The sequence below is a fragment of the Phoenix dactylifera genome, chromosome 4, assembly GCF_051530095.1.
Source record: "Phoenix dactylifera cultivar Ajwa chromosome 4, Ajwa_hap1_PhDact_Kaust_v1.1, whole genome shotgun sequence".
NCBI classification, from domain to species: Eukaryota; Viridiplantae; Streptophyta; class Magnoliopsida; order Arecales; family Arecaceae; genus Phoenix; species Phoenix dactylifera.
Window position 1 is genome coordinate 33,719,030 of NC_143193.1, and position 21,678 is coordinate 33,740,707.

Here is a 21,678-nt window from a genome sequence, read left to right on the forward strand (position 1 = left end):
TAAAATTCAACGCGCTGCTCCCGCTATGCTGCATGGCACCGCCAGTCTCCGAACTCAGTTTATTTTTGGAGGAAAAAAATTATCCGGAGTGGAAAAGCCAAAAGCCGAAAAATTAAAAATAAATATTATCAAAAAATAAAAAAGCGGGCAAAAAATTAAAGGGGTGCAACACGAGGACTTCCCAGAGGGTCACCCATCGTAGTACTACTCTCGCCCAAGCATGCTTAACTGCGGAGTTCTGATGGAATCCGGTGCATTAGTGCTGGTATGATCGCACCCATGACAAGCCCTTCGAAACTCCCATTTATGACAAAGCAGCCGGTCTCGACGGCCCGAGACTTTCGCGCCGCCGGGGCCGTTCTGGCGTAGGATTCAACGCGCTGGTCCCGCTATGCTGCATGGCACCGCCAGTCTCCGGACTCAGTTTATTTAAGCAGAAAAAAAATTATCCGAAGTGGAAAAGCCAAAAGCTGAAAAATTAAAAATAAATATTATCAAAAAATAAAAAAAGGGCAAAAAATAAAAGGGGTGCAACACGAGGACTTCCTGGGGGGTCACCCATCCTAGTACTACTCTCGCCCAAGCACGCTTAACTGCGGAGTTCTGATGGGATCCGGTGCATTAGTGCCGGTATGATCGCACCCATGACAAGCCCTTCGAAACTCCTTTTTATGACAAAGCAGCCGGTCTCGATGGCCCGAGACATTCGCGCCGCCGGGGCCGCTCTGGCGTAGGATTCAACGCGCTGGTCCCGCTATGCTGCATGGCACCGCCAGTCTCCGGACTTAGTTTATTTTCGGAGGAAAAAAATTATCCGAAGTGGAAAAGCCAAAAGCCGAAAAATTAAAAATAAATATTATCAAAAAATAAAAAAAGGGGCAAAAAATAAATGGGGTGCAACACGAGGACTTCCCGGGGGGTCACCCATCCTAGTACAACTCTCGCCCAAGCACGCTTAACTGCGGAGTTCTGATGGGATCCGATGCATTAGTGCTGGTATGATCGCACCCATGACAAGCCCTTCGAAACTCCTTTTTATGACAAAGCAGCCGGTCTCGACGGCCCGAGACATTCGCGCCGCCGGTGCCGTTCTGGCGTAGGATTCAACGCGCTTGTCCCGCTATGCTGCATGGCACCGCCAGTCTCCGGACTCAGTTTATTTTCGGGGGAAAAAAATTATCCGAAGAGGAAAAGCCAAAAGCCGAAAAATTAAAAATAAATATTATCAAAAAATAAAAAAGCGGGCAAAAAATAAAAGGGGTGCAACACGAGGACATCCCAGGGGGTCACCCATCCTACTACTACTCTCGCCCAAGCACGCTTAACTGCAGAATTCTGATGGGATCCGGTGCATTAGTGCTGGTATGATCGCACCCATGACAAGCCCTTCGAAACTCCCTTTTATGACAAAGCAGCAGGTCTCGACGGCCCGAGACATTCGCACCGCCGGGGCCGTTCTGGCGTAGGATTCAACGCGCTGGTCCCGCTATGCTGCATGGCACCGCCAGTCTCCGGACTCAGTTTATTTTCGGAGGAAAAAAATTATCCGAAGCGGAAAAGCCAAAAGCCGAAAAATTAAAAATAAATATTATCAAAAAATAAAAAAATGGGCAAAAAATAAAAGGGGTGCAACACGAGGACTTCCTAGGTGGTCACCCATCCAAGTGCTACTCTCGCCCAAGCACGCTTAACTGCGGAGTTCTGATGGGATCCGGTGCATTAGTGCTGGTATGATCGCACCCATGACAAGCCCTTCGAAACTCCCTTTTATGACAAAGCAGCCGGTCTCGACGGCCCGAGACATTCGCGCCGCCGGGGCCGTTCTGGCGTAGAAATCAACGCGCTGGTCCCGCTATGCTACATGGCACAGCCAGTCTCCGAACTCAGTTTATTTTGGGAGGAAAAAAATTATCCGGAATGGAAAAGCCAAAAGCCAAAAAATTAAAAATAAATATTATCAAAAAATAAAAAAGCGGGCAAAAAATTAAAGGGGTGCAACACGAGGACTTCCCAGAGGGTCACCCATTCTAGTACTACTCTCGCCCAAGCATGCTTAACTGCGGAGTTCTGATGGAATCCGGTGCATTAGTGCTGGTATGATCGCACTCATGACAAGCCCTTCGAAACTCCCTTTTATGACAAAGCAGCCGGTCTCGACGGCCCGAGACATTCGCGCCGCTGGGGCCGTTCTGGCGTAGAATTCAACGCGCTGGTCCCGCTATGCTGCATGGCACCGCCAGTCTCCGAACTCAGTTTATTTTGGGAGGAAAAAAATTATCCGGAGTGGAAAAGCCAAAAGCCGAAAAATTAAAAATAAATATTATCAAAGAATAAAAAAGCGGGCAAAAAATTAAAGGGGTGCAACACGAGGACTTCTCAGAGGGTCACCCATCCTAGTACTACTCTCGCCCAAGCATGCTTAATTGCGGTGTTCTGATGGAATCCGGTGCATTAGTGCTGGTATGATCGCACCCATGACATGCCCGTCGAAACTTCCTTTTATGACAAAGCAGCAGACCTCGACGGCCCGAGACATTCGTGCTGGCGGGGCCGTTCTGGCGTAGGATTCAACGCGCTGGTCCCGCTATGCTGCATGGCACCGCCAGTCTCCGGACTCAGTTTATTTTCGGGGGAAAAAATTGTCCGAAGAGAAAAAGCCAAAAGCCAAAAAATTAAAAATAAATATTATCAAAAAATAAAAAAGCGGGCAAAAAATAAAAGGGGTGCAACACGAGGACTTCCCAGGGGGTCACCCATCCTAGTACTACTCCCGCCCAAGCACGCTTAACTGCGGAGTTCTGATGGGATCCGGTGCATTAGTGCTAGTATGATCGCACCCATGACATTCCCTTCGAAACTCTCTTATATGACAAAGGAGCAGACCTCGACGGCCCGAGACATTCGCGCCGCCGGGGCCGTTCTGGCGTAGGATTCAACGCGCTGGTCCCGCTATGCTGCATGGCACCGCCAGTCTCCGGACTCAGTTTATTTTCGGGGGAAAAAATTATCCGAAGAGGAAAAGCCGAAAGCCGAAAAATTAAAAATAAATATTATCAAAAAATAAAAAAGCGGGCAAAAAATAAAAGGGGTGCAACACGAGGACTTCCCATGGGGTCACCCATCCTAGTACTACTCTCGCCCAAGCACGCTTAACTGCGGAGTTCTGATGGGATCCGGTGCATTAGTGCTGGTATGATCGCACCCATGGCAAGCCCTTCGAAACTTCCTTTTATGACAAAGCAGCAGGTCTCGACGGCCCGAGACATTCGCACCGCCGGGGCCGTTCTGGCGTAGGATTCAACGCGCTGGTCCCGCTATGCTGCATGGCACCGCCAGTCTCCGGACTCAGTTTATTTTCGGAGGAAAAAAATTATCCAAAGAGGAAAAGCCAAAAGCCGAAAAATTAAAAGTAAATATTATCAAAAGATAAAAAAACGGGCAAAAAATAAAAGGGGTGCAACACGAGGACTTCCCAGGTGGTCACCCATCCTAGTGCTACTCTCGCCCAAGCACGCTTAACTGCGGAGTTCTGATGGGATCCGGTGCATTAGTGCTGGTATGATCGCACCCATGACAAGCCCTTCGAAACTCCCTTTTACGACAAAGCAGCCGGTCTCGACGGCCCGAGACATTCGCGCCGCCGGGGCCGTTCTGGCGTAGGATTCAACGCGCTGGTCCCGCTATGCTGCATGGCACCGCCAGTCTCCGGACTCAGATTATTTTCGTGGAAAAAAAATTATCCGAAGTGGAAAAGCCAAAAGCCGAAAAATTAAAAAAAAATATTATCAAAAAATAAAAGAAGGGCAAAAAATAAAAGGGGTGCAACACGAGGACTTCTTGGGGGGTCACCCATCCTAGTACTACTCTCGCCCAAGCACGCTTAACTGCGGAGTTCTGATGGGATCCGGCGCATTAGTGCTGGTATGATCGCACCCATGACAAGCCCTTCGAAACTCCTTTTTATGACAAAGCAGCCGGTCTCGACGGCCCGAGACATTCGCGCCGCCGGGGCCATTCTGGCGTAAAATTCAACGCGCTGGTCCCGCTATGCTGCATGGCACCGCCAGTCTCCGAACTCAGTTTATTTTCGGAGGAAAAAAATTATCCGGAGTGGAAAAGCCAAAAGCCGAAAAATTAAAAATAAATATTATCAAAAAATAAAAAAGCGTGCCAAAAATTAAAGGGGTGCAACACGAGGACTTCCCAGAGGGTCACCCATCGTAGTACTACTCTCGCCCAAGCATGCTTAACTGCGGAGTTCTGATGGAATCCGGTGCATTAGTGCTGGTATGATCGCACCCATGACAAGCCCTTCGAAACTCCCATTTATGGCAAAACAGCCGGTCTCGACGGCCCGAGACTTTCGCGCCGCCGGGGCCGTTCTGGCGTAGGATTCAACGCGCTGGTCCCGCTATGCTGCATGGCACCGCCAGTCTCCGGACTCAGTTTATTTAAGCAGAAAAAAAATTATCCGAAGTGGAAAAGCCAAAAGCCAAAAAATTAAAAATAAATATTATCAAAAAATAAAAAAAGGGCAAAAAATAAAAGGGGTGCAACACGAGGACTTCCCAGGGGGTCACCCATCCTAGTACTACTCCCGCCCAAGCACGCTTAACTGCGGAGTTCTGATGGGATCCGGTGCATTAGTGCTGGTATGATCGCACCCATGACATTCCCTTCGAAACTCTCTTATATGACAAAGGAGCAGACCTCGACGGCCCGAGACATTCGCGCCGCCGGGGCCGTTCTGGCGTAGGATTCAACGCGCTGGTCCCGCTATGCTGCATGGCACCGCCAGTCTCCGGACTCAGTTTATTTTCGGGGGAAAAAATTATCCGAAGAGGAAAAGCCGAAAGCCGAAAAATTAAAAATAAATATTATCAAAAAATAAAAAAGCGGGCAAAAAATAAAAGGGGTGCAACACGAGGACTTCCCATGGGGTCACCCATCCTAGTACTACTCTCGCCCAAGCACGCTTAACTGCGGAGTTCTGATGGGATCCGGTGCATTAGTGCTGGTATGATCGCACCCATGGCAAGCCCTTCGAAACTTCCTTTTATGACAAAGCAGCAGGTCTCGACGGCCCGAGACATTCGCACCGCCGGGGCCGTTCTGGCGTAGGATTCAACGCGCTGGTCCCGCTATGCTGCATGGCACCGCCAGTCTCCGGACTCAGTTTATTTTCGGAGGAAAAAAATTATCCAAAGAGGAAAAGCCAAAAGCCGAAAAATTAAAAGTAAATATTATCAAAAGATAAAAAAACGGGCAAAAAATAAAAGGGGTGCAACACGAGGACTTCCCAGGTGGTCACCCATCCTAGTACTACTCTCGCCCAAGCATGCTTAACTGCGGAGTTCTGATGGAATCCGGTGCATTAGTGCTGGTATGATCGCACCCATGACAAGCCCTTCGAAACTCCCATTTATGGCAAAACAGCCGGTCTCGACGGCCCGAGACTTTCGCGCCGCCGGGGCCGTTCTGGCGTAGGATTCAACGCGCTGGTCCCGCTATGCTGCATGGCACCGCCAGTCTCCGGACTCAGTTTATTTAAGCAGAAAAAAAATTATCCGAAGTGGAAAAGCCAAAAGCCGAAAAATTAAAAATAAATATTATCAAAAAATAAAAAAAGGGCAAAAAATAAAAGGGGTGCAACACGAGGACTTCCTGGGGGGTCACCCATCCTAGTACTACTCTCGCCCAAGCACGCTTAACTGCGGAGTTCTGATGGGATCCGGCGCATTAGTGCTGGTATGATCGCACCCATGACAAGCCCTTCGAAACTCCTTTTTATGACAAAGCAGCCGGCCTCGACGGCCCGAGACATTCGCGCCGCCGGGGCCATTCTGGCGTAAAATTCAACGCGCTGGTCCCGCTATGCTGCATGGCACCGCCAGTCTCCGAACTCAGTTTATTTTCGGAGGAAAAAAATTATCCGGAGTGGAAAAGCTAAAAGCCGAAAAATTAAAAATAAATATTATCAAAAAATAAAAAAGCGGGCAAAAAATTAAAGGGGTGCAACACGAGGACATCCCAGAGGGTCACCCATCGTAGTACTACTCTCGCCCAAGCATGCTTAACTGCGGAGTTCTGATGGAATCCGGTGCATTAGTGCTGGTATGATCGCACCCATGACAAGCCCTTCGAAACTCCCATTTATGACAAAGCAGCCGGTCTCGACGGCCCGAGACTTTCGCGCCGCCGGGGTCGTTCTGACGTAGGATTCAACGCGCTGGTCCCGCTATGCTGCATGGCACCGCCAGTCTCCGGACTCAGTTTATTTAAGCAGAAAAAAAATTATCCGAAGTGGAAAAGCCAAAAGCTGAAAAATTAAAAATAAATATTATCAAAAAATAAAAAAAGGGCAAAAAATAAAAGGGGTGCAACACGAGGACTTCCTGGGGGGTCACCCATCCTAGTACTACTCTCGCCCAAGCACGCTTAACTGCGGAGTTCTGATGGGATCCGGTGCATTAATGCTGGTATGATCGCACCCATGACAAGCCCTTCGAAACTCCTTTTTATGACAAAGCAGCCGGTCTCGATGGCCCGAGACATTCGCGCCGCCGGGGCCGTTCTGGCGTAGGATTCAACGCGCTGGTCCCGCTATGCTGCATGGCACCGCCAGTCTCCGGACTTAGTTTATTTTCGGAGGAAAAAAATTATCCGAAGTGGAAAAGCCAAAAGCCGAAAAATTAAAAATAAATATTATCAAAAAATAAAAAAAGGGGCAAAAAATAAATGGGGTGCAACACGAGGACTTCCCGGGGGGTCACCCATCCTAGTACTACTCTCGCCCAAGCACGCTTAACTGCGGAGTTCTGATGGGATCCGATGCATTAGTGCTGGTATGATCGCACCCATGACAAGCCCTTCGAAACTCCTTTTTATGACAAAGCAGCCGGTCTCGACGGCCCGAGACATTCGCGCCGCCGGGGCCGTTCTGGCGTAGGATTCAACGCGCTTGTCCCGCTATGCTGCATGGCACCGCCAGTCTCCGGACTCAGTTTATTTTCGGAGGAAAAAAATTATCCGAAGAGGAAAAGCCAAAAGCCAAAAAATTAAAAACAAATATTATCAAAAAATAAAAAAGCGGGCAGAAAATAAAAGGGGTGCAACACGAGGACTTCCCAGGTGGTCACCCATCCCAGTGCTACTCTCGCCCAAGCACGCTTAACTGTGGAGTTCTGATGGGATCCGGTGCATTAGTGCTGGTATGATCGCACCCATGAGAAGCCTTTCGATACTCCCTTTTATGACAAAGCGGCCGGTCTCGACGGCCCGAGACATTCGCGCCGTCGGGGCCGTTCTGGCGTAGGATTCAACGCGCTGGTCCCGCTATGCTGCATGGCACCGCCAGTCCCGGACTCAGTTTATTTTCGGAGGAAAAAAATTATCCGAAGCGGAAAAGCCAAAAGCCGAAAAATTAAAAATAAATATTATCAAAAAATAAAAAACGGGCAAAAAATAAATGGGGTGCAACACGAGGACTTCCCGGGGGGTCACCCATCCTAGTGCTACTCTCGCCCAAGCACGCTTAACTGCGGAGTTCTGATGGGATCCGGTGCATTAGTGCTGGTATGATCGCACCCATGACAAGCCCTTCGAAACTCCTTTTTATGACAAAGCAGCCGGTCTCGACGGCCCGAGACATTCGCACCGCCGGGGCCGTTCTGGCGTAGAATTCAACGCGCTGGTCCCGCTATGCTGCATGGCATCGCCAGTCTCCGAACTCAGTTTATTTTGGGAGGAAAAAAATTATCCGAAGTGGAAAAGCCAAAAGCCGAAAAATTAAAAATAAATATTATCAAAAAATAAAAAAGCGGGCAAAAAATTAAGGGGGTGCAACACGAGGACTTCCCAGAGGGTCACCCATCCTAGTACTACTCTCGCCCAAGCATGCTTAACTGCGGAGTTCTGATGGAATTCGGTGCATTAGTGCTGGTATGATCGCACCCATGACATGCCCTTCGAAACTTCCTTTTATGACAAAGCAGCAGACCTCGACGGCCCGAGACATTCGCGCCGGCGGGGCCGTTCTGGCGTAGGATTCAACGCGCTGGTCCCGCTATGCTGCATGGCACCGCCAGTCTCCGGACTCAGTTTATTTTCGGAGGAAAAAAATTATCCGAAGCGGAAAAGCCAAAAGCCGGAAAATTAAAAATAAATATTATCAAAAAATAAAAAAGCGGGAAAAAAATAAAAGGGGTGCAACACGAGGACTTCCCATGGGGTCACCCATCCTAGTACTACTCTCGCTCAAGCACGCTTAACTGCGGAGTTCTGATGGGATCCGGTGCATTAGTGCTGGTATGATCGCCCCCATGACAAGCCCTTCGAAACTCTCTTATATGACAAAGCAGCAGGTCTCGACGGCCCGAGACATTCGCGCTGCCGGGGCCGTTCTGGCGTAGGATTCAACGCACTGGTCCCGCTATGCTGCATGGCACCGCCAGTCTCCGGACTCAGTTTATTTTCGGAGGAAAAAAATTATCCGAAGAGGAAAAGCCAAAAGCCGAAAAATTAAAAGTAAATATTATCAAAAGATAAAAAAACGGGCAAAAAATAAAAGGGGTGCAACACGAGGACTTCCCAGGTGGTCACCCATCCTAGTGCTACTCTCGCCCAAGCACGCTTAACTGCGGAGTTCTGAGGGGATCCGGTGCATTAGTGCTGGTATGATCGCACCCATGACAAGCCCTTCGAAACTCTCTTTTATGACAAAGCAGCCGGTCTCGACGGCCCGAGACATTCGCGCCGCCGGGGCCGTTCTGGCGTAGGATTCAACGCGCTGGTCCCGCTATGCTGCATGGCACCGCCAGTCTCCGGACTCAGTTTATTTTCGGAGGAAAAAAATTATCCGAAGCGGAAAAGCCAAAAGCCGGAAAATTAAAAATAAATATTATCAAAAAATAAAAAAGCGGGAAAAAAATAAAAGGGGTGCAACACGAGGACTTCCCATGGGGTCACCCATCCTAGTACTACTCTCGCTCAAGCACGCTTAACTGCGGAGTTCTGATGGGATCCGGTGCATTAGTGCTGGTATGATCGCCCCCATGACAAGCCCTTCGAAACTCTCTTATATGACAAAGCAGCAGGTCTCGACGGCCCGAGACATTCGCGCTGCCGGGGCCGTTCTGGCGTAGGATTCAACGCACTGGTCCCGCTATGCTGCATGGCACCGCCAGTCTCCGGACTCAGTTTATTTTCGGAGGAAAAAAATTATCCGAAGAGGAAAAGCCAAAAGCCGAAAAATTAAAAGTAAATATTATCAAAAGATAAAAAAACGGGCAAAAAATAAAAGGGGTGCAACACGAGGACTTCCCAGGTGGTCACCCATCCTAGTGCTACTCTCGCCCAAGCACGCTTAACTGCGGAGTTCTGAGGGGATCCGGTGCATTAGTGCTGGTATGATCGCACCCATGACAAGCCCTTCGAAACTCCCTTTTATGACAAAGCAGCCGGTCTCGACGGCCCGAGACATTCGCGCCGCCGGGGCCGTTCTGGCGTAGGATTCAACGCGCTGGTCCCGCTATGCTGCATGGCACCGCCAGTCTCCGGACTCAGTTTATTTTCGTGGAAAAAAAATTATCCGAAGTGGAAAAGCCAAAAGCCGAAAAATTAAAAATAAATATTATCAAAAAATAAAAAAAGGGCAAAAAATAAAAGGGGTGCAACACGAGGACTTCCTGGGGGGTCACCCATCCTAGTACTACTCTCGCCCAAGCACGCTTAACTGCGGAGTTCTGATGGGATCCGGCGCATTAGTGCTGGTATGATCGCACCCATGACAAGCCCTTCGAAACTCCTTTTTATGACAAACCAGCCGGTCTCGACGGCCCGAGACATTCGCGCCGCCGGGGCCATTCTGGCGTAAAATTCAACGCGCTGGTCCCGCTATGCTGCATGGCACCGCCAGTCTCCGAACTCAGTTTATTTTCGGAGGAAAAAAATTATCCGGAGTGGAAAAGCCAAAAGCCAAAAAATTAAAAATAAATATTATCAAAAAATAAAAAAGTGGGCAAAAAATTAAAGGGGTGCAACACGAGGACTTCCCAGAGGGTCACCCATCCTAGTACCACTCTCGCCCAAGCATGCTTAACTGCGGAGTTCTGATGGAATCCAGTGCATTAGTGCTGGTATGATCGCACCCATGACAAGCCCTTCGAAACTCCCATTTATGACAAAGCAGCCGGTCTCGACGGCCCGAGACATTCGCGCCGCCGGGGCCGTTCTGGCGTAGGATTCAACGCGCTGGTCCCGCTATGCTGCATGGCACCGCCAGTCTCCGGACTCAGTTTATTTAAGCGGAAAAAAAATTATCCGAAGTGGAAAAGCCAAAAGCTGAAAAATTAAAAATAAATATTATCAAAAAATAAAAAAAGGGCAAAAAATAAAAGGGGTGCAACACGAGGACTTCCTGGGGGTCACCCATCCTAGTACTACTCTCGCCCAAGCACGCTTAACTGCGGAGTTCTGATGGGGTCCGGTGCATTAGTGCTGGTATGATCGCACCCATGACAAGCCCTTCGAAACTCCTTTTTATGACAAAGCAGCCGGTCTCGATGGCCCGAGACATTCGCGCCGCCGGGGCCGTTCTGGCGTAGGATTCAACGCGCTGGTCCCGCTATGCTGCATGGCACCGCCAGTCTCCGGACTTAGTTTATTTTCGGAGGAAAAAAATTATCCGAAGTGGAAAAGCCAAAAGCCGAAAAATTAAAAATAAATATTATCAAAAAATAAAAAAAGGGGCAAAAAATAAATGGGGTGCAACACCAGGACTTCCCGGGGGGTCACCCATGCCAATACTACTCTCGCCCAAGCACGCTTAACTGCGGAGTTCTGATGGGATCCGATGCATTAGTGCTGGTATGATCGCACCCATGACAAGCCCTTCGAAACTCCTTTTTATGACAAAGCAGCCGGTCTCGACGGCCCGAGACATTCGCGCCGCCGGGGCCGTTCTGGCGTAGGATTCAACGCGCTTGTCCCGCTATGCTGCATGGCACCGCCAGTCTCCAGACTCAGCTTATTTTCGGAGGAAAAAAATTATCCGAAGAGGAAAAGCCAAAAGCCGAAAAATTAAAAACAAATATTATCAAAAAATAAAAAAGCGGGCAGAAAATAAAAGGGGTGCAACACGAGGACTTCCCAGGTGGTCACCCATCCTAGTGCTACTCTCGCCCAAGCACGCTTAACTGTGGAGTTCTGATGGGATCCGGTGCATTAGTGCTGGTATGATCGCACCCATGAGAAGCCCTTCGAAACTCCCTTTTATGACAAAGCAGCCGGTCTCGACGACCCGAGACATTCGCGCCGCCGGGGCCGTTCTGGCGTAGGATTCAACGCGCTGGTCCCGCTATGCTGCATGGCACCGCCAGTCTCCGGACTCAGTTTATTTTCGGAGGAAAAAAATTATCCGAAGCGGAAAAGCCAAAAGCCGAAAAATTAAAAATAAATATTATCAAAAAATAAAAAACGGGCAAAAAATAAATGGGGTGCAACACGAGGACTTCCCGGGGGGTCACCCATCCTAGTGCTACTCTCGCCCAAGCACGCTTAACTGCAGAGTTCTGATGGGATCCGGTGCACTAGTGCTGGTATGATCGCACCCATGACAAGCCCTTCGAAACTCCTTTTCATGACAAAGCAGCCGGTCTCGACGGCCCGAGACATTCGCACCGCCGGGGCCGTTCTGGCGTAGAATTCAACGCGCTGGTCCCGCTATGCTGCATGGCACCGCCAGTCTCCGAACTCAGTTTATTTTGGAAGGAAAAAAATTATCCGAAGTGGAAAAGCCAAAAGCCGAAAAATTAAAAATTAATATTATCAAAAAATAAAAAAGCGGGCAAAAAATTAAAGGGGTGCAACACGAGGACTTCCCAGAGGGTCACCCATCCTAGTACTACTCTCGCCCAAGCATGCTTAACTGCGGAGTTCTGATGGAATTCGGTGCATTAGTGCTGGTATGATCGCACCCATGACATGCCCTTCGAAACTTCCTTTTATGACAAAGCAGCAGACCTCGACGGCCCGAGACATTCGCGCTGGCGGGGCCGTTCTGGCGTAGGATTCAACGCGCTGGTCCCGCTATGCTGCATGGCACCGCCAGTCTCCGGACTCAGTTTATTTTCGGAGGAAAAAAATTATCCGAAGCGGAAAAGCCAAAAGCCGGAAAATTAAAAATAAATATTATCAAAAAATAAAAAAGCGGGAAAAAAATGAAAGGGGTGCAACACGAGGACTTCCCATGGGGTCACCCATCCTAGTACTACTCTCGCTCAAGCACGCTTAACTGCGGAGTTCTGATGGGATCCGGTGCATTAGTGCTGGTATGATCGCCCCCATGACAAGCCCTTCGAAACTCTCTTATATGACAAAGCAGGAGGTCTCGACGGCCCGAGACATTCGCGCCGCCGGGGCCGTTCTGGCGTAGGATTCAACGCACTGGTCCCGCTATGCTGCATGGCACCGCCAGTCTCCGGACTCAGTTTATTTTCGTGGAAAAAAAATTATCCGAAGAGGAAATGCCAAAAGCCGAAAAATTAAAAATAAATATTATCAAAAAATAAAAAAAGGGCAAAAAATAAAAGGGGTGCAACACGAGGACTTCCTGGGGGGTCACCCATCCTAGTACTACTCTCGCCCAAGCACGCTTAACTGCGGAGTTCTGATGGGATCCGGCGCATTAGTGCTGGTATGATCGCACCCATGACAAGCCCTTCGAAACTCCTTTTTATGACAAAGCAGCCGGTCTCGACGGCCCGAGACATTCGCGCCGCCGGGGCCATTCTGGCGTAAAATTCAACGCGCTGGTCCCGCTATGCTGCATGGCACCGCCAGTCTCCGAACTCAGTTTATTTTCGGAGGAAAAAAATTATCCGGAGTGGAAAAGCCAAAAGCCGAAAAATTAAAAGTAAATATTATCAAAAGATAAAAAAAGGGCAAAAAATAAAAGGGGTGCAACACGAGGACTTCCCAGGTGGTCACCCATCCTAGTGCTACTCTCGCCCAAGCACGCTTAACTGCGGAGTTCTGAGGAGATCCGGTGCATTAGTGCTGGTATGATCGCACCCATGACAAGCCCTTCGAAACTCCCTTTCATGACAAAGCAGCCGGTCTCGACGGCCCGAGACATTCGCGCCGCCGGGGCCGTTCTGGCGTAGGATTCAACGCGCTGGTCCCGCTATGCTGCATGGCACCGCCAGTCTCCGGACTCAGTTTATTTTCGTGGAAAAAAAATTATCCGAAGTGGAAATGCCAAAAGCCGAAAAATTAAAAATAAATATTATCAAAAAATAAAAAAAGGGCAAAAAATAAAAGGGGTGCAACACGAGGACTTCCTGGGGGGTCACCCATCCTAGTACTACTCTCGCCCAAGCACGCTTAACTGCGGAGTTCTGATGGGATCCGGCGCATTAGTGCTGGTATGATCGCACCCATGACAAGCCCTTCGAAACTCCTTTTTATGACAAAGCAGCCGGTCTCGACGGCCCGAGACATTCGCGCCGCCGGGGCCATTCTGGCGTAAAATTCAACGCGCTGGTCCCGCTATGCTGCATGGCACCGCCAGTCTCCGAACTCAGTTTATTTTCGGAGGAAAAAAATTATCCGGAGTGGAAAAGCCAAAAGCCGAAAAATTAAAAATAAATATTATCAAAAAATAAAAAAGCGGGCAAAAAATTAAAGGGGTGCAACACGAGGACTTCCCAGAGGGTCACCCATCCTAGTACTACTCTCGCCCAAGCATGCTTAACTGCGGAGTTCTGATGGAATCCGGTGCATTAGTGCTGGTATGATCGCACCCATGACAAGCCCTTCGAAACTCCCATTTATGACAAAGCAGCCGGTCTCGACGGCCCGAGACATTCGCGCCGCCGGGGCCGTTCTGGCGTAGGATTCAACGCGCTGGTCCCGCTATGCTGCATGGCACCGCCAGTCTCCGGACTCAGTTTATTTAAGCGGAAAAAAAATTACCCGAAGTGGAAAAGCCAAAAGCTGAAAAATTAAAAATAAATATTATCAAAAAATAAAAAAAGGGCAAAAAATAAAAGGGGTGCATCACGAGGACTTCCTGGGGGTCACCCATCCTAGTACTACTCTCCCCCAAGCACGCTTAACTGCGGAGTTCTGATGGGATCCGGTGCATTAGTGCTGGTATGATCGCACCCATGACAAGCCCTTCGAAACTCCTTTTTATGACAAAGCAGCCGGTCTCGACGGCCCGAGACATTCGCACCGCCGGGGCCGTTCTGGCGTAGGATTCAACGCGCTTGTCCCGCTATGCTGCATGGCACCGCCAGTCTCCGGACTCAGCTTATTTTCGGAGGAAAAAAATTATCCGAAGAGGAAAAGCCAAAAGCCGAAAAATTAAAAACAAATATTATCAAAAAATAAAAAAGCGGGCAGAAAATAAAAGGGGTGCAACACGAGGACTTCCCAGGTGGTCACCCATCCTAGTGCTACTCTCGCCCAAGCACGCTTAACTGTGGAGTTCTGATGGGATCCGGTGCATTAGTGCTGGTATGATCGCACCCATGAGAAGCCCTTCGAAACTCCCTTTTATGACAAAGCAGCCGGTCTCGACGACCCGAGACATTCGCGCCGCCGGGGCCGTTCTGGCGTAGGATTCAACGCGCTGGTCCCGCTATGCTGCATGGCACCGCCAGTCTCCGGACTCAGCTTATTTTCGGGGGAAAAAATTATCCGAAGAGGAAAAGCCGAAGCCGAAAAATTAAAAATAAATATTATCAAAAAATAAAAAAACGAGCAAAAAATAAATGGGGTGCAACACGAGGACTTCTCAGGGGGTCACCCATCCTAGTACTACTCTCGCCCAAGCACGTTTAACTGCGGAGTTCTGATGGGATCCGGTGCATTAGTGCTGGTATGATCGCACCCATGACAAGCCCTTCGAAACTCCTTTTTATGACAAAGCAGCCGGTCTCGACGGCCCGAGACATTCGCGCCGCCGGGGCCGTTCTGGCGTAAAATTCAACGCGCTGGTCCCGCTATGCTGCATGGCACCGCCAGTCTCCGAACTCAGTTTATTTTCGGAGGAAAAAAATTATCCGGAGTGGAAAAGCCAAAAGCCAAAAAATTAAAAATAAATATTATCAAAATATAAAAAAGCGGGCAAAAAATTAATGGGGTGCAACACGAGGACTTCCCAGAGGGTCACCCATCCTAGTACTACTCTCGCCCAAGCATGCTTAACTGCGGAGTTCTGATGGAATCCGGTGCATTAGTGCTGGTATGATCGCACCCATGACATGCCCTTCGAAACTCCCTTTTATGACAAAGCAGCCGGTCTCGACGGCCCGAGACATTCGCGCCGCCGGGGCCGTTCTAGCGTAGGATTCAACGCGCTGGTCCCGCTATGCTGCATGGCACCGCCAGTCTCCGGACTCAGTTTATTTTCGTGAAAAAAAAATTATCCGAAGTGGAAAAGCCAAAAGCCGAAAAATTAAAAATAAATATTGTCAAAAAATAAAAAAAGGGCAAAAAATAAAAGGGGTGCAACACGAGGACTTCCTGGGGGGTCACCCATCCTAGTACTACTCTCGCCCAAGCACGCTTAACTGCGGAGTTCTGATGGGATCCGGCGCATTAGTGCTGGTATGATCGCACCCATGACAAGCCCTTCAAAACTCCTTTTTATGACAAAGCAGCCGGTCTCGACGGCCCGAGACATTCGCGCCGCCGGGGCCGTTCTGGCGTAAAATTCAACGCGCTGGTCCCGCTATGCTGGATGGCACCGCCAGTCTCCGAACTCAGTTTATTTTCGGAGGAGAAAAATTATCCGGAGTGGAAAAGCCAAAAGCCAAAAAATTAAAAATAAATATTATCAAAATATAAAAAAGCGGGCAAAAAATTAATGGGGTGCAACACGAGGACTTCCCAGAGGGTCACCCATCCTAGTACTACTCTCGCCCAAGCATGCTTAACTGCGGAGTTCTGATGGAATCCGGTGCATTAGTGCTGGTATGATCGCACCCATGACATGCCCTTCGAAACTCCCTTTTATGACAAAGCAGCCGGTCTCGACGGCCCGAGACATTCGCGCCGCCGGGGCCGTTCTAGCGTAGGATTCAACGCGCTGGTCCCGCTATGCTGCATGGCACCGCCAGTCTCCGGACTCAGTTTATTTTCGTGGAAAAAAAATTATCCGAAGTGGAAAAGCCAAAAGCCGAAAAATTAAAAATAAATATTATCAAAAAATAAAAAAAGGGCAAAAAATAAAAGGGGTGCAACACGAGGACTTCCTGGGGGGTCACCCATCCTAGTACTACTCTCGCCCAAGCACGCTTAACTGCGGAGTTCTGATGGGATCCGGCGCATTAGTGCTGGTATGATCGCACCCATGACAAGCCCTTCGAAACTCTCTTATATGACAAAGCAGCAGGTCTCGACGGCCCGAGACATTCGCGCCGCCGGGGCCGTTCTGGCGTAGGATTCAACGCACTGGTCCCGCTATGCTGCATGGCACCGCCAGTCTCCAGACTCAGTTTATTTTCGGAGGAAAAAAATTATCCGAAGAGGAAAAGCCAAAAGCCGAAAAATTAAAAATAAATATTATCAAAAAATAAAAAAATGGGCAAAAAATAAAAGGGGTGCAACACGAGGACTTCCCAGGTGGTCACCCATCCTAGTGCTACTCTCGCCCAAGCAAGCTTAACTGCGGTGTTCTGATGGGATCCGGTGCATTAGTGCTGGTATGATCGCACCCATGACAAGCCCTTCGAAACTCCCTTTTATGACAAAGCAGTCGGTCTCGACGGCTCGAGACATTCGCGCCGCCGGGGCCGTTCTAGCGTAGGATTCAAAGCGCTGGTCCCGCTATGCTGCATGGCACCGCCAGTCTCCGGACTCAGTTTATTTTCGTAGAGAAAAAATTATCCGAAGTGGAAAAGCCAAAAGCCGAAAAATTAAAAATAAATATTATCAAAAAATAAAAAAAGGGCAAAAAATAAAAGGGGTGCAACACGAGGACTTCCTGGGGGGTCACCCATCCTAGTACTACTCTCGCCCAAGCACGCTTAACTGCGGAGTTCTGATGGGATCCGGCGCATTAGTGCTGGTATGATCGCACCCATGACAAGCCCTTCGAAACTCCTTTTTATGACAAAGCAGCCGGTCTCGACGGCCCGAGACATTCGCGCAGCTGGGGCCATTCTGGCGTAAAATTCAACGCGCTGGTCCCACTATGCTGCATGGCACCGCCAGTCTCCGAACTCAGTTTATTTTCGGAGGAAAAAAATTATCCGGAGTGGAAAAGCCAAAAGCCGAAAAATTAAAAATAAATATTATCAAAAAATAAAAAAGCGGGCAAAAAATTAAAGAGGTGCAACACGAGGACTTCCCAGAGGGTCACCCATCCTAGTACTACTCTCGCCCAAGCATGCTTAACTGCGGAGTTCTGATGGAATCCGGTGCATTAGTGCTGGTATGATCGCACCCATGACATGCCCTTCGAAACTTCCTTTTATGACAAAGCAGCAGACCTCGACGGCCCGAGACATTCGCGCTGGCGGGGCCGTTCTGGCGTAGGATTCAACGCGCTGGTCCCGCTATGCTGCATGGCACCGCCAGTCTCCGGACTCAGTTTATTTTCGGGAGAAAAAATTATCCGAAGAGGAAAAGCCGAAAGCCGAAAAATTAAAAATAAATATTATCAAAAAATAAAAAAGCGGGCAAAAAATAAAAGGGGTGCAACACGAGGACTTCCCATGGGATCACCCATCCTAGTACTACTCTCGCCCAAGCACGCTTAACTGCGGAGTTCTGATGGGATCCAGTGCATTAGTGCTGGTATGATCGCACCCATGACAAGCCCTTCGAAACTCTCTTATATGACAAAGCAGCAGGTCTCGACGGCCTGAGACATTCGCGCCGCCGGGGCCGTTCTGGCGTAGGATTCAACGCACTGGTCCCGCTATGCTGCATGGCACCGCCAGTCTCCGGACTCAGTTTTTTTTTGGAGGAAAAAAATTATCCGAAGAGGAAAAGCCAAAAGCCGAAAAATTAAAAATAAATATTATCAAAAAATAAAAAAACGGGCAAAAAATAAAAGGGGTGCAACACGAGGACTTCCCAGGTGGTCACCCATCCTAGTGCCACTCTCGCCCAAGCACGCTTAACTGCGGAGTTCTGATGGGATCCGGTGCATTAGTGCTGGTATGATCGCACCCATGACAAGCCCTTCGAAACTCCCTTTTATGACAAAGCAGCCGGTCTCGACGGCCCGAGACATTCGCGCCGCCGGGGCCGTTCTAGCGTAGGATTCAACGCGCTGGTCCCGCTATGCTGCATGGCACCGCCAGTCTCCGGACTCAGTTTATTTTCGTGGAAAAAAAATTATCCGAAGTGGAAAAGCCAAAAGCCGAAAAATTAAAAATAAATATTATCAAAAAATAAAAAAAGGGCAAAAAATAAAAGGGGTGCAACACGAGAACTTCCTGGGGGGTCACCCATCCTAGTACTACTCTCGCCCAAGCACGCTTAACTGCGGAGTTCTGATGGGATCCGGCGCATTAGTGCTGGTACGATCGCACCCATGACAAGCCCTTCGAAACTCCTTTTTATGACAAAGCAGCCGGTCTCGACGGCCCGAGACATTCGCGCCGCCGGGGCCGTTCTGGCGTAAAATTCAACGCGCTGGTCCCGCTATGCTGCATGGCACCGCCAGTCTCCGAACTCAGTTTATTTTCGGAGGAAAAAAATTATCCGGAGTGGAAAAGCCAAAAGCCGAAAAATTAAAAATAAATATTATCAAAAAATAAAAAAGCGGGCAAAAAATTAAAGGGGTGCAACACGAGGACTTCCCAGAGGGTCACCCATCCTAGAACTACTCTCGCCCAAGCATGCTTAACTGCGGAGTTCTGATGGAATCCGGTGCATTAGTGCTGGTATGATCGCACCCATGACATGCCCTTCGAAACTACCTTTTATGACAAAGCAGCCAGTCTCGACGGCCCGAGACATTCGCGCCGCCGGGGCCGTTCTAGCGTAGGATTCAACGCGCTGGTCCCGCTATGCTGCATGGCACCGCCAGTCTCCGGACTCAGTTTATTTTTGTGGAAAAAAAATTATCCGAAGTGAAAAAGCCAAAAGCCGAAAAATTAAAAATAAATATTATCAAAAAATAAAAAAAGGGCAAAAAATAAAAGGGGTGCAACACGAGGACTTCCTGGGGGGTCACCCATCCTAGTACTACTCTCGCCCAAGCACGCTTAACTGCGGAGTTCTGATGGGATCCGGCGCATTAGTGCTGGTATGATCGCACCCATGACAAGCCCTTCGAAACTCTCTTATATGACAAAGCAGCAGGTCTCGACGGCCCGAGACATTCGCGCCGCCGGGGCCGTTCTGGCGTAGGATTCAACGCACTGGTCCCGCTATGCTGCATGGCACTGCCAGTCTCCGGACTCAGTTTATTTTCGGAGGAAAAAAATTATCCGAAGAGGAAAAGCCAAAAGCCGAAAAATTAAAAATAAATATTATCAAAAAATAAAAAAAGGGGCAAAAAATAAAAGGGGTGCAACACGAGGACTTCCCAGGTGGTCACCCATCCTAGTGCTACTCTCGCCCAAGCAAGCTTAACTGCGGTGTTCTGATGGGATCCGGTGCATTAGTGCTGGTATGATCGCACCCATGACAAGCCCTTCGAAACTCCCTTTTATGACAAAGCAGTCGGTCTCGACGGCTCGAGACATTCGCGCCGCCGGGGCCGTTCTAGCGTAGGATTCAAAGCGCTGGTCCCGCTATGCTGTATGGCACCGCCAGTCTCCGGACTCAGTTTATTTTCGTAGAGAAAAAATTATCCGAAGTGGAAAAGCCAAAAGCCGAAAAATTAAAAATAAATATTATCAAAAAATAAAAAAAGGGCAAAAAATAAAAGGGGTGCAACACGAGGACTTCCTGGGGGGTCACCCATCCTAGTACTACTCTCGCCCAAGCACGCTTAACTGCGGAGTTCTGATGGGATCCGGCGCATTAGTGCTGGTATGATCGCACCCATGACAAGCCCTTCGAAACTCCTTTTTATGACAAAGCAGCCGGTCTCGACGGCCCGAGACATTCGCGCAGCTGGGGCCATTCTGGCGTAAAATTCAACGCGCTGGTCCCACTATGCTGCATGGCACCGCCAGTCTCCGAACTCAGTTTATTTTCGGAGGAAAAAAATTATCCGGAGTGGAAAAGCCAAAAGCCGAAAAATTAAAAATAAATATTATCAAAAAATAAAAAAGCGGGCAAAAAATTAAAGAGGTGCAACACGAGGACTTCCCAGAGGGTCACCCATCCTAGTACTACTCTCGCCCAAGCATGCTTAACTGCGGAGTTCTGATGGAATCCGGTGCATTAGTGCTGGTATGATCGCACCCATGACATGCCCTTCGAAACTTCCTTTTATGACAAAGCAGCAGACCTCGACGGCCCGAGACATTCGCGCTGGCGGGGCCGTTCTGGCGTAGGATTCAACGCGCTGGTCCCGCTATGCTGCATGGCACCGCCAGTCTCCGGACTCAGTTTATTTTCGGGAGAAAAAATTATCCGAAGACGAAAAGCCGAATGCCGAAAAATTAAAAATAAATATTATCAAAAAATAAAAAAGCGGGCAAAAAATAAAAGGGGTGCAACACGAGGACTTCCCATGGGATCACCCATCCTAGTACTACTCTCGCCCAAGCACGCTTAACTGCGGAGTTCTGATGGGATCCAGTGCATTAGTGCTGGTATGATCGCACCCATGACAAGCCCTTCGAAACTCTCTTATATGACAAAGCAGCAGGTCTCGACGGCCTGAGACATTCGCGCCGCCGGGGCCGTTCTGGCGTAGGATTCAACGCACTGGTCCCGCTATGCTGCATGGCACCGCCAGTCTCCGGACTCAGTTTTTTTTTGGAGGAAAAAAATTATCCGAAGAGGAAAAGCCAAAAGCCGAAAAATTAAAAATAAATATTATCAAAAAATAAAAAAACGGGCAAAAAATAAAAGGGGTGCAACACGAGGACTTCCCAGGTGGTCACCCATCCTAGTGCCACTCTCGCCCAAGCACGCTTAACTGCGGAGTTCTGATGGGATCCGGTGCATTAGTGCTGGTATGATCGCACCCATGACAAGCCCTTCGAAACTCCCTTTTATGACAAAGCAGCCGGTCTCGACGGCCCGAGACATTCGTGCCGCCGGGGCCGTTCTAGCGTAGGATTCAACGCGCTGGTCCCGCTATGCTGCATGGCACCGCCAGTCTCCGGACTCAGTTTATTTTCGTGGAAAAAAAATTATCCGAAGTGGAAAAGCCAAAAGCCGAAAAATTAAAAATAAATATTATCAAAAAATAAAAAAAGGGCAAAAAATAAAAGGGGTGCAACACGAGAACTTCCTGGGGGGTCACCCATCCTAGTACTACTCTCGCCCAAGCACGCTTAACTGCGGAGTTCTGATGGGATCCGGCGCATTAGTGCTGGTACGATCGCACCCATGACAAGCCCTTCGAAACTCCTTTTTATGACAAAGCAGCCGGTCTCGACGGCCCGAGACATTCGCGCCGCCGGGGCCGTTCTGGCGTAAAATTCAACGCGCTGGTCCCGCTATGCTGCATGGCACCGCCAGTCTCCGAACTCAGTTTATTTTCGGAGGAAAAAAATTATCCGGAGTGGAAAAGCCAAAAGCCGAAAAATT

At 49.1% G+C, this 21,678-nt stretch overlaps 53 non-coding genes and 6 pseudogenes across 53 annotated transcripts; all 59 read right to left on the bottom strand.

The window, feature by feature from the left end:
- Positions 1-160: 160 nt before the first annotated feature.
- LOC149753885 (5S ribosomal RNA) lies at positions 161-279 on the bottom strand. The gene has a single exon (XR_016406430.1). It is a non-coding gene; the product is annotated as a 5S ribosomal RNA (ribosomal RNA).
- Positions 280-525: 246 nt separating this feature from the next.
- On the bottom strand, positions 526-644 carry LOC149753886 (5S ribosomal RNA). Its single transcript, XR_016403506.1, has one exon. It is a non-coding gene; the product is annotated as a 5S ribosomal RNA (ribosomal RNA).
- Positions 645-891: 247 nt separating this feature from the next.
- Positions 892-1,010, bottom strand: LOC149753887 (5S ribosomal RNA). Its single transcript, XR_016406000.1, has one exon. It is a non-coding gene; the product is annotated as a 5S ribosomal RNA (ribosomal RNA).
- A 247-nt stretch (positions 1,011-1,257) lies between these two features.
- On the bottom strand, positions 1,258-1,376 carry LOC149753888 (5S ribosomal RNA; annotated as a pseudogene).
- Positions 1,377-1,623: 247 nt separating this feature from the next.
- LOC149753889 (5S ribosomal RNA) lies at positions 1,624-1,742 on the bottom strand. The gene has a single exon (XR_016406816.1). It is a non-coding gene; the product is annotated as a 5S ribosomal RNA (ribosomal RNA).
- Positions 1,743-1,989: 247 nt separating this feature from the next.
- On the bottom strand, positions 1,990-2,108 carry LOC149753890 (5S ribosomal RNA). The gene has a single exon (XR_016408302.1). It is a non-coding gene; the product is annotated as a 5S ribosomal RNA (ribosomal RNA).
- Positions 2,109-2,355: 247 nt separating this feature from the next.
- Positions 2,356-2,474, bottom strand: LOC149753891 (5S ribosomal RNA; annotated as a pseudogene).
- Positions 2,475-2,720: 246 nt separating this feature from the next.
- On the bottom strand, positions 2,721-2,839 carry LOC149753892 (5S ribosomal RNA). Its single transcript, XR_016401014.1, has one exon. It is a non-coding gene; the product is annotated as a 5S ribosomal RNA (ribosomal RNA).
- Positions 2,840-3,085: 246 nt separating this feature from the next.
- Positions 3,086-3,204, bottom strand: LOC149753893 (5S ribosomal RNA). Its single transcript, XR_016412548.1, has one exon. It is a non-coding gene; the product is annotated as a 5S ribosomal RNA (ribosomal RNA).
- Positions 3,205-3,451: 247 nt separating this feature from the next.
- LOC149753894 (5S ribosomal RNA) lies at positions 3,452-3,570 on the bottom strand. The gene has a single exon (XR_016404054.1). It is a non-coding gene; the product is annotated as a 5S ribosomal RNA (ribosomal RNA).
- A 246-nt stretch (positions 3,571-3,816) lies between these two features.
- On the bottom strand, positions 3,817-3,935 carry LOC149753895 (5S ribosomal RNA). Its single transcript, XR_016405663.1, has one exon. It is a non-coding gene; the product is annotated as a 5S ribosomal RNA (ribosomal RNA).
- Positions 3,936-4,182: 247 nt separating this feature from the next.
- On the bottom strand, positions 4,183-4,301 carry LOC149753896 (5S ribosomal RNA). Its single transcript, XR_016406431.1, has one exon. It is a non-coding gene; the product is annotated as a 5S ribosomal RNA (ribosomal RNA).
- Positions 4,302-4,547: 246 nt separating this feature from the next.
- Positions 4,548-4,666, bottom strand: LOC149753897 (5S ribosomal RNA). The gene has a single exon (XR_016404338.1). It is a non-coding gene; the product is annotated as a 5S ribosomal RNA (ribosomal RNA).
- Positions 4,667-4,912: 246 nt separating this feature from the next.
- LOC149753898 (5S ribosomal RNA) lies at positions 4,913-5,031 on the bottom strand. The gene has a single exon (XR_016412549.1). It is a non-coding gene; the product is annotated as a 5S ribosomal RNA (ribosomal RNA).
- Positions 5,032-5,278: 247 nt separating this feature from the next.
- On the bottom strand, positions 5,279-5,397 carry LOC149753899 (5S ribosomal RNA). Its single transcript, XR_016405096.1, has one exon. It is a non-coding gene; the product is annotated as a 5S ribosomal RNA (ribosomal RNA).
- A 246-nt stretch (positions 5,398-5,643) lies between these two features.
- On the bottom strand, positions 5,644-5,762 carry LOC149753900 (5S ribosomal RNA). Its single transcript, XR_016405244.1, has one exon. It is a non-coding gene; the product is annotated as a 5S ribosomal RNA (ribosomal RNA).
- Positions 5,763-6,009: 247 nt separating this feature from the next.
- Positions 6,010-6,128, bottom strand: LOC149753901 (5S ribosomal RNA). Its single transcript, XR_016408930.1, has one exon. It is a non-coding gene; the product is annotated as a 5S ribosomal RNA (ribosomal RNA).
- A 246-nt stretch (positions 6,129-6,374) lies between these two features.
- Positions 6,375-6,493, bottom strand: LOC149753902 (5S ribosomal RNA). The gene has a single exon (XR_016404651.1). It is a non-coding gene; the product is annotated as a 5S ribosomal RNA (ribosomal RNA).
- A 247-nt stretch (positions 6,494-6,740) lies between these two features.
- On the bottom strand, positions 6,741-6,859 carry LOC149753903 (5S ribosomal RNA). Its single transcript, XR_016403768.1, has one exon. It is a non-coding gene; the product is annotated as a 5S ribosomal RNA (ribosomal RNA).
- Positions 6,860-7,106: 247 nt separating this feature from the next.
- Positions 7,107-7,225, bottom strand: LOC149753904 (5S ribosomal RNA). Its single transcript, XR_016407155.1, has one exon. It is a non-coding gene; the product is annotated as a 5S ribosomal RNA (ribosomal RNA).
- Positions 7,226-7,470: 245 nt separating this feature from the next.
- On the bottom strand, positions 7,471-7,589 carry LOC149753905 (5S ribosomal RNA). Its single transcript, XR_016405387.1, has one exon. It is a non-coding gene; the product is annotated as a 5S ribosomal RNA (ribosomal RNA).
- Positions 7,590-7,836: 247 nt separating this feature from the next.
- Positions 7,837-7,955, bottom strand: LOC149753906 (5S ribosomal RNA). Its single transcript, XR_016409037.1, has one exon. It is a non-coding gene; the product is annotated as a 5S ribosomal RNA (ribosomal RNA).
- Positions 7,956-8,202: 247 nt separating this feature from the next.
- Positions 8,203-8,321, bottom strand: LOC149753907 (5S ribosomal RNA). The gene has a single exon (XR_016406706.1). It is a non-coding gene; the product is annotated as a 5S ribosomal RNA (ribosomal RNA).
- A 247-nt stretch (positions 8,322-8,568) lies between these two features.
- LOC149753908 (5S ribosomal RNA) lies at positions 8,569-8,687 on the bottom strand. Its single transcript, XR_016406841.1, has one exon. It is a non-coding gene; the product is annotated as a 5S ribosomal RNA (ribosomal RNA).
- Positions 8,688-8,934: 247 nt separating this feature from the next.
- Positions 8,935-9,053, bottom strand: LOC149753909 (5S ribosomal RNA). Its single transcript, XR_016406708.1, has one exon. It is a non-coding gene; the product is annotated as a 5S ribosomal RNA (ribosomal RNA).
- A 247-nt stretch (positions 9,054-9,300) lies between these two features.
- Positions 9,301-9,419, bottom strand: LOC149753910 (5S ribosomal RNA). Its single transcript, XR_016406842.1, has one exon. It is a non-coding gene; the product is annotated as a 5S ribosomal RNA (ribosomal RNA).
- A 246-nt stretch (positions 9,420-9,665) lies between these two features.
- On the bottom strand, positions 9,666-9,784 carry LOC149753911 (5S ribosomal RNA). Its single transcript, XR_016405245.1, has one exon. It is a non-coding gene; the product is annotated as a 5S ribosomal RNA (ribosomal RNA).
- A 247-nt stretch (positions 9,785-10,031) lies between these two features.
- On the bottom strand, positions 10,032-10,150 carry LOC149753912 (5S ribosomal RNA; annotated as a pseudogene).
- Positions 10,151-10,396: 246 nt separating this feature from the next.
- LOC149753913 (5S ribosomal RNA) lies at positions 10,397-10,514 on the bottom strand. Its single transcript, XR_016407739.1, has one exon. It is a non-coding gene; the product is annotated as a 5S ribosomal RNA (ribosomal RNA).
- A 247-nt stretch (positions 10,515-10,761) lies between these two features.
- LOC149753914 (5S ribosomal RNA) lies at positions 10,762-10,880 on the bottom strand. Its single transcript, XR_016408879.1, has one exon. It is a non-coding gene; the product is annotated as a 5S ribosomal RNA (ribosomal RNA).
- Positions 10,881-11,127: 247 nt separating this feature from the next.
- LOC149753915 (5S ribosomal RNA) lies at positions 11,128-11,246 on the bottom strand. Its single transcript, XR_016407531.1, has one exon. It is a non-coding gene; the product is annotated as a 5S ribosomal RNA (ribosomal RNA).
- Positions 11,247-11,492: 246 nt separating this feature from the next.
- Positions 11,493-11,611, bottom strand: LOC149753916 (5S ribosomal RNA). Its single transcript, XR_016408290.1, has one exon. It is a non-coding gene; the product is annotated as a 5S ribosomal RNA (ribosomal RNA).
- A 247-nt stretch (positions 11,612-11,858) lies between these two features.
- LOC149753917 (5S ribosomal RNA) lies at positions 11,859-11,977 on the bottom strand. Its single transcript, XR_016409038.1, has one exon. It is a non-coding gene; the product is annotated as a 5S ribosomal RNA (ribosomal RNA).
- A 247-nt stretch (positions 11,978-12,224) lies between these two features.
- On the bottom strand, positions 12,225-12,343 carry LOC149753918 (5S ribosomal RNA). The gene has a single exon (XR_016406709.1). It is a non-coding gene; the product is annotated as a 5S ribosomal RNA (ribosomal RNA).
- A 246-nt stretch (positions 12,344-12,589) lies between these two features.
- Positions 12,590-12,708, bottom strand: LOC149753919 (5S ribosomal RNA). The gene has a single exon (XR_016405246.1). It is a non-coding gene; the product is annotated as a 5S ribosomal RNA (ribosomal RNA).
- Positions 12,709-12,954: 246 nt separating this feature from the next.
- On the bottom strand, positions 12,955-13,073 carry LOC149753920 (5S ribosomal RNA). Its single transcript, XR_016407814.1, has one exon. It is a non-coding gene; the product is annotated as a 5S ribosomal RNA (ribosomal RNA).
- A 246-nt stretch (positions 13,074-13,319) lies between these two features.
- On the bottom strand, positions 13,320-13,438 carry LOC149753921 (5S ribosomal RNA). Its single transcript, XR_016405247.1, has one exon. It is a non-coding gene; the product is annotated as a 5S ribosomal RNA (ribosomal RNA).
- A 247-nt stretch (positions 13,439-13,685) lies between these two features.
- LOC149753922 (5S ribosomal RNA) lies at positions 13,686-13,804 on the bottom strand. The gene has a single exon (XR_016406071.1). It is a non-coding gene; the product is annotated as a 5S ribosomal RNA (ribosomal RNA).
- Positions 13,805-14,050: 246 nt separating this feature from the next.
- Positions 14,051-14,168, bottom strand: LOC149753923 (5S ribosomal RNA; annotated as a pseudogene).
- A 247-nt stretch (positions 14,169-14,415) lies between these two features.
- Positions 14,416-14,534, bottom strand: LOC149753924 (5S ribosomal RNA). Its single transcript, XR_016407532.1, has one exon. It is a non-coding gene; the product is annotated as a 5S ribosomal RNA (ribosomal RNA).
- A 245-nt stretch (positions 14,535-14,779) lies between these two features.
- On the bottom strand, positions 14,780-14,898 carry LOC149753925 (5S ribosomal RNA). The gene has a single exon (XR_016400843.1). It is a non-coding gene; the product is annotated as a 5S ribosomal RNA (ribosomal RNA).
- A 247-nt stretch (positions 14,899-15,145) lies between these two features.
- Positions 15,146-15,264, bottom strand: LOC149753926 (5S ribosomal RNA). Its single transcript, XR_016406072.1, has one exon. It is a non-coding gene; the product is annotated as a 5S ribosomal RNA (ribosomal RNA).
- A 246-nt stretch (positions 15,265-15,510) lies between these two features.
- Positions 15,511-15,629, bottom strand: LOC149753927 (5S ribosomal RNA). Its single transcript, XR_016405248.1, has one exon. It is a non-coding gene; the product is annotated as a 5S ribosomal RNA (ribosomal RNA).
- Positions 15,630-15,876: 247 nt separating this feature from the next.
- On the bottom strand, positions 15,877-15,995 carry LOC149753928 (5S ribosomal RNA). Its single transcript, XR_016406073.1, has one exon. It is a non-coding gene; the product is annotated as a 5S ribosomal RNA (ribosomal RNA).
- A 246-nt stretch (positions 15,996-16,241) lies between these two features.
- LOC149753929 (5S ribosomal RNA) lies at positions 16,242-16,360 on the bottom strand. Its single transcript, XR_016405249.1, has one exon. It is a non-coding gene; the product is annotated as a 5S ribosomal RNA (ribosomal RNA).
- Positions 16,361-16,607: 247 nt separating this feature from the next.
- Positions 16,608-16,726, bottom strand: LOC149753930 (5S ribosomal RNA; annotated as a pseudogene).
- A 246-nt stretch (positions 16,727-16,972) lies between these two features.
- Positions 16,973-17,091, bottom strand: LOC149753931 (5S ribosomal RNA). The gene has a single exon (XR_016405251.1). It is a non-coding gene; the product is annotated as a 5S ribosomal RNA (ribosomal RNA).
- A 247-nt stretch (positions 17,092-17,338) lies between these two features.
- Positions 17,339-17,457, bottom strand: LOC149753932 (5S ribosomal RNA). The gene has a single exon (XR_016407580.1). It is a non-coding gene; the product is annotated as a 5S ribosomal RNA (ribosomal RNA).
- Positions 17,458-17,703: 246 nt separating this feature from the next.
- On the bottom strand, positions 17,704-17,822 carry LOC149753933 (5S ribosomal RNA). Its single transcript, XR_016404940.1, has one exon. It is a non-coding gene; the product is annotated as a 5S ribosomal RNA (ribosomal RNA).
- A 247-nt stretch (positions 17,823-18,069) lies between these two features.
- On the bottom strand, positions 18,070-18,188 carry LOC149753934 (5S ribosomal RNA). The gene has a single exon (XR_016406282.1). It is a non-coding gene; the product is annotated as a 5S ribosomal RNA (ribosomal RNA).
- A 246-nt stretch (positions 18,189-18,434) lies between these two features.
- Positions 18,435-18,553, bottom strand: LOC149753935 (5S ribosomal RNA). Its single transcript, XR_016407110.1, has one exon. It is a non-coding gene; the product is annotated as a 5S ribosomal RNA (ribosomal RNA).
- Positions 18,554-18,800: 247 nt separating this feature from the next.
- On the bottom strand, positions 18,801-18,919 carry LOC149753936 (5S ribosomal RNA). Its single transcript, XR_016408443.1, has one exon. It is a non-coding gene; the product is annotated as a 5S ribosomal RNA (ribosomal RNA).
- A 246-nt stretch (positions 18,920-19,165) lies between these two features.
- Positions 19,166-19,284, bottom strand: LOC149753937 (5S ribosomal RNA). Its single transcript, XR_016405252.1, has one exon. It is a non-coding gene; the product is annotated as a 5S ribosomal RNA (ribosomal RNA).
- A 247-nt stretch (positions 19,285-19,531) lies between these two features.
- LOC149753938 (5S ribosomal RNA) lies at positions 19,532-19,650 on the bottom strand (annotated as a pseudogene).
- A 246-nt stretch (positions 19,651-19,896) lies between these two features.
- Positions 19,897-20,015, bottom strand: LOC149753939 (5S ribosomal RNA). The gene has a single exon (XR_016405253.1). It is a non-coding gene; the product is annotated as a 5S ribosomal RNA (ribosomal RNA).
- A 247-nt stretch (positions 20,016-20,262) lies between these two features.
- On the bottom strand, positions 20,263-20,381 carry LOC149753940 (5S ribosomal RNA). The gene has a single exon (XR_016407582.1). It is a non-coding gene; the product is annotated as a 5S ribosomal RNA (ribosomal RNA).
- A 246-nt stretch (positions 20,382-20,627) lies between these two features.
- LOC149753941 (5S ribosomal RNA) lies at positions 20,628-20,746 on the bottom strand. The gene has a single exon (XR_016404941.1). It is a non-coding gene; the product is annotated as a 5S ribosomal RNA (ribosomal RNA).
- A 247-nt stretch (positions 20,747-20,993) lies between these two features.
- Positions 20,994-21,112, bottom strand: LOC149753942 (5S ribosomal RNA). Its single transcript, XR_016406284.1, has one exon. It is a non-coding gene; the product is annotated as a 5S ribosomal RNA (ribosomal RNA).
- A 246-nt stretch (positions 21,113-21,358) lies between these two features.
- On the bottom strand, positions 21,359-21,477 carry LOC149753943 (5S ribosomal RNA). Its single transcript, XR_016407111.1, has one exon. It is a non-coding gene; the product is annotated as a 5S ribosomal RNA (ribosomal RNA).
- Between the last annotated feature and the right edge of the window lie 201 nt (positions 21,478-21,678).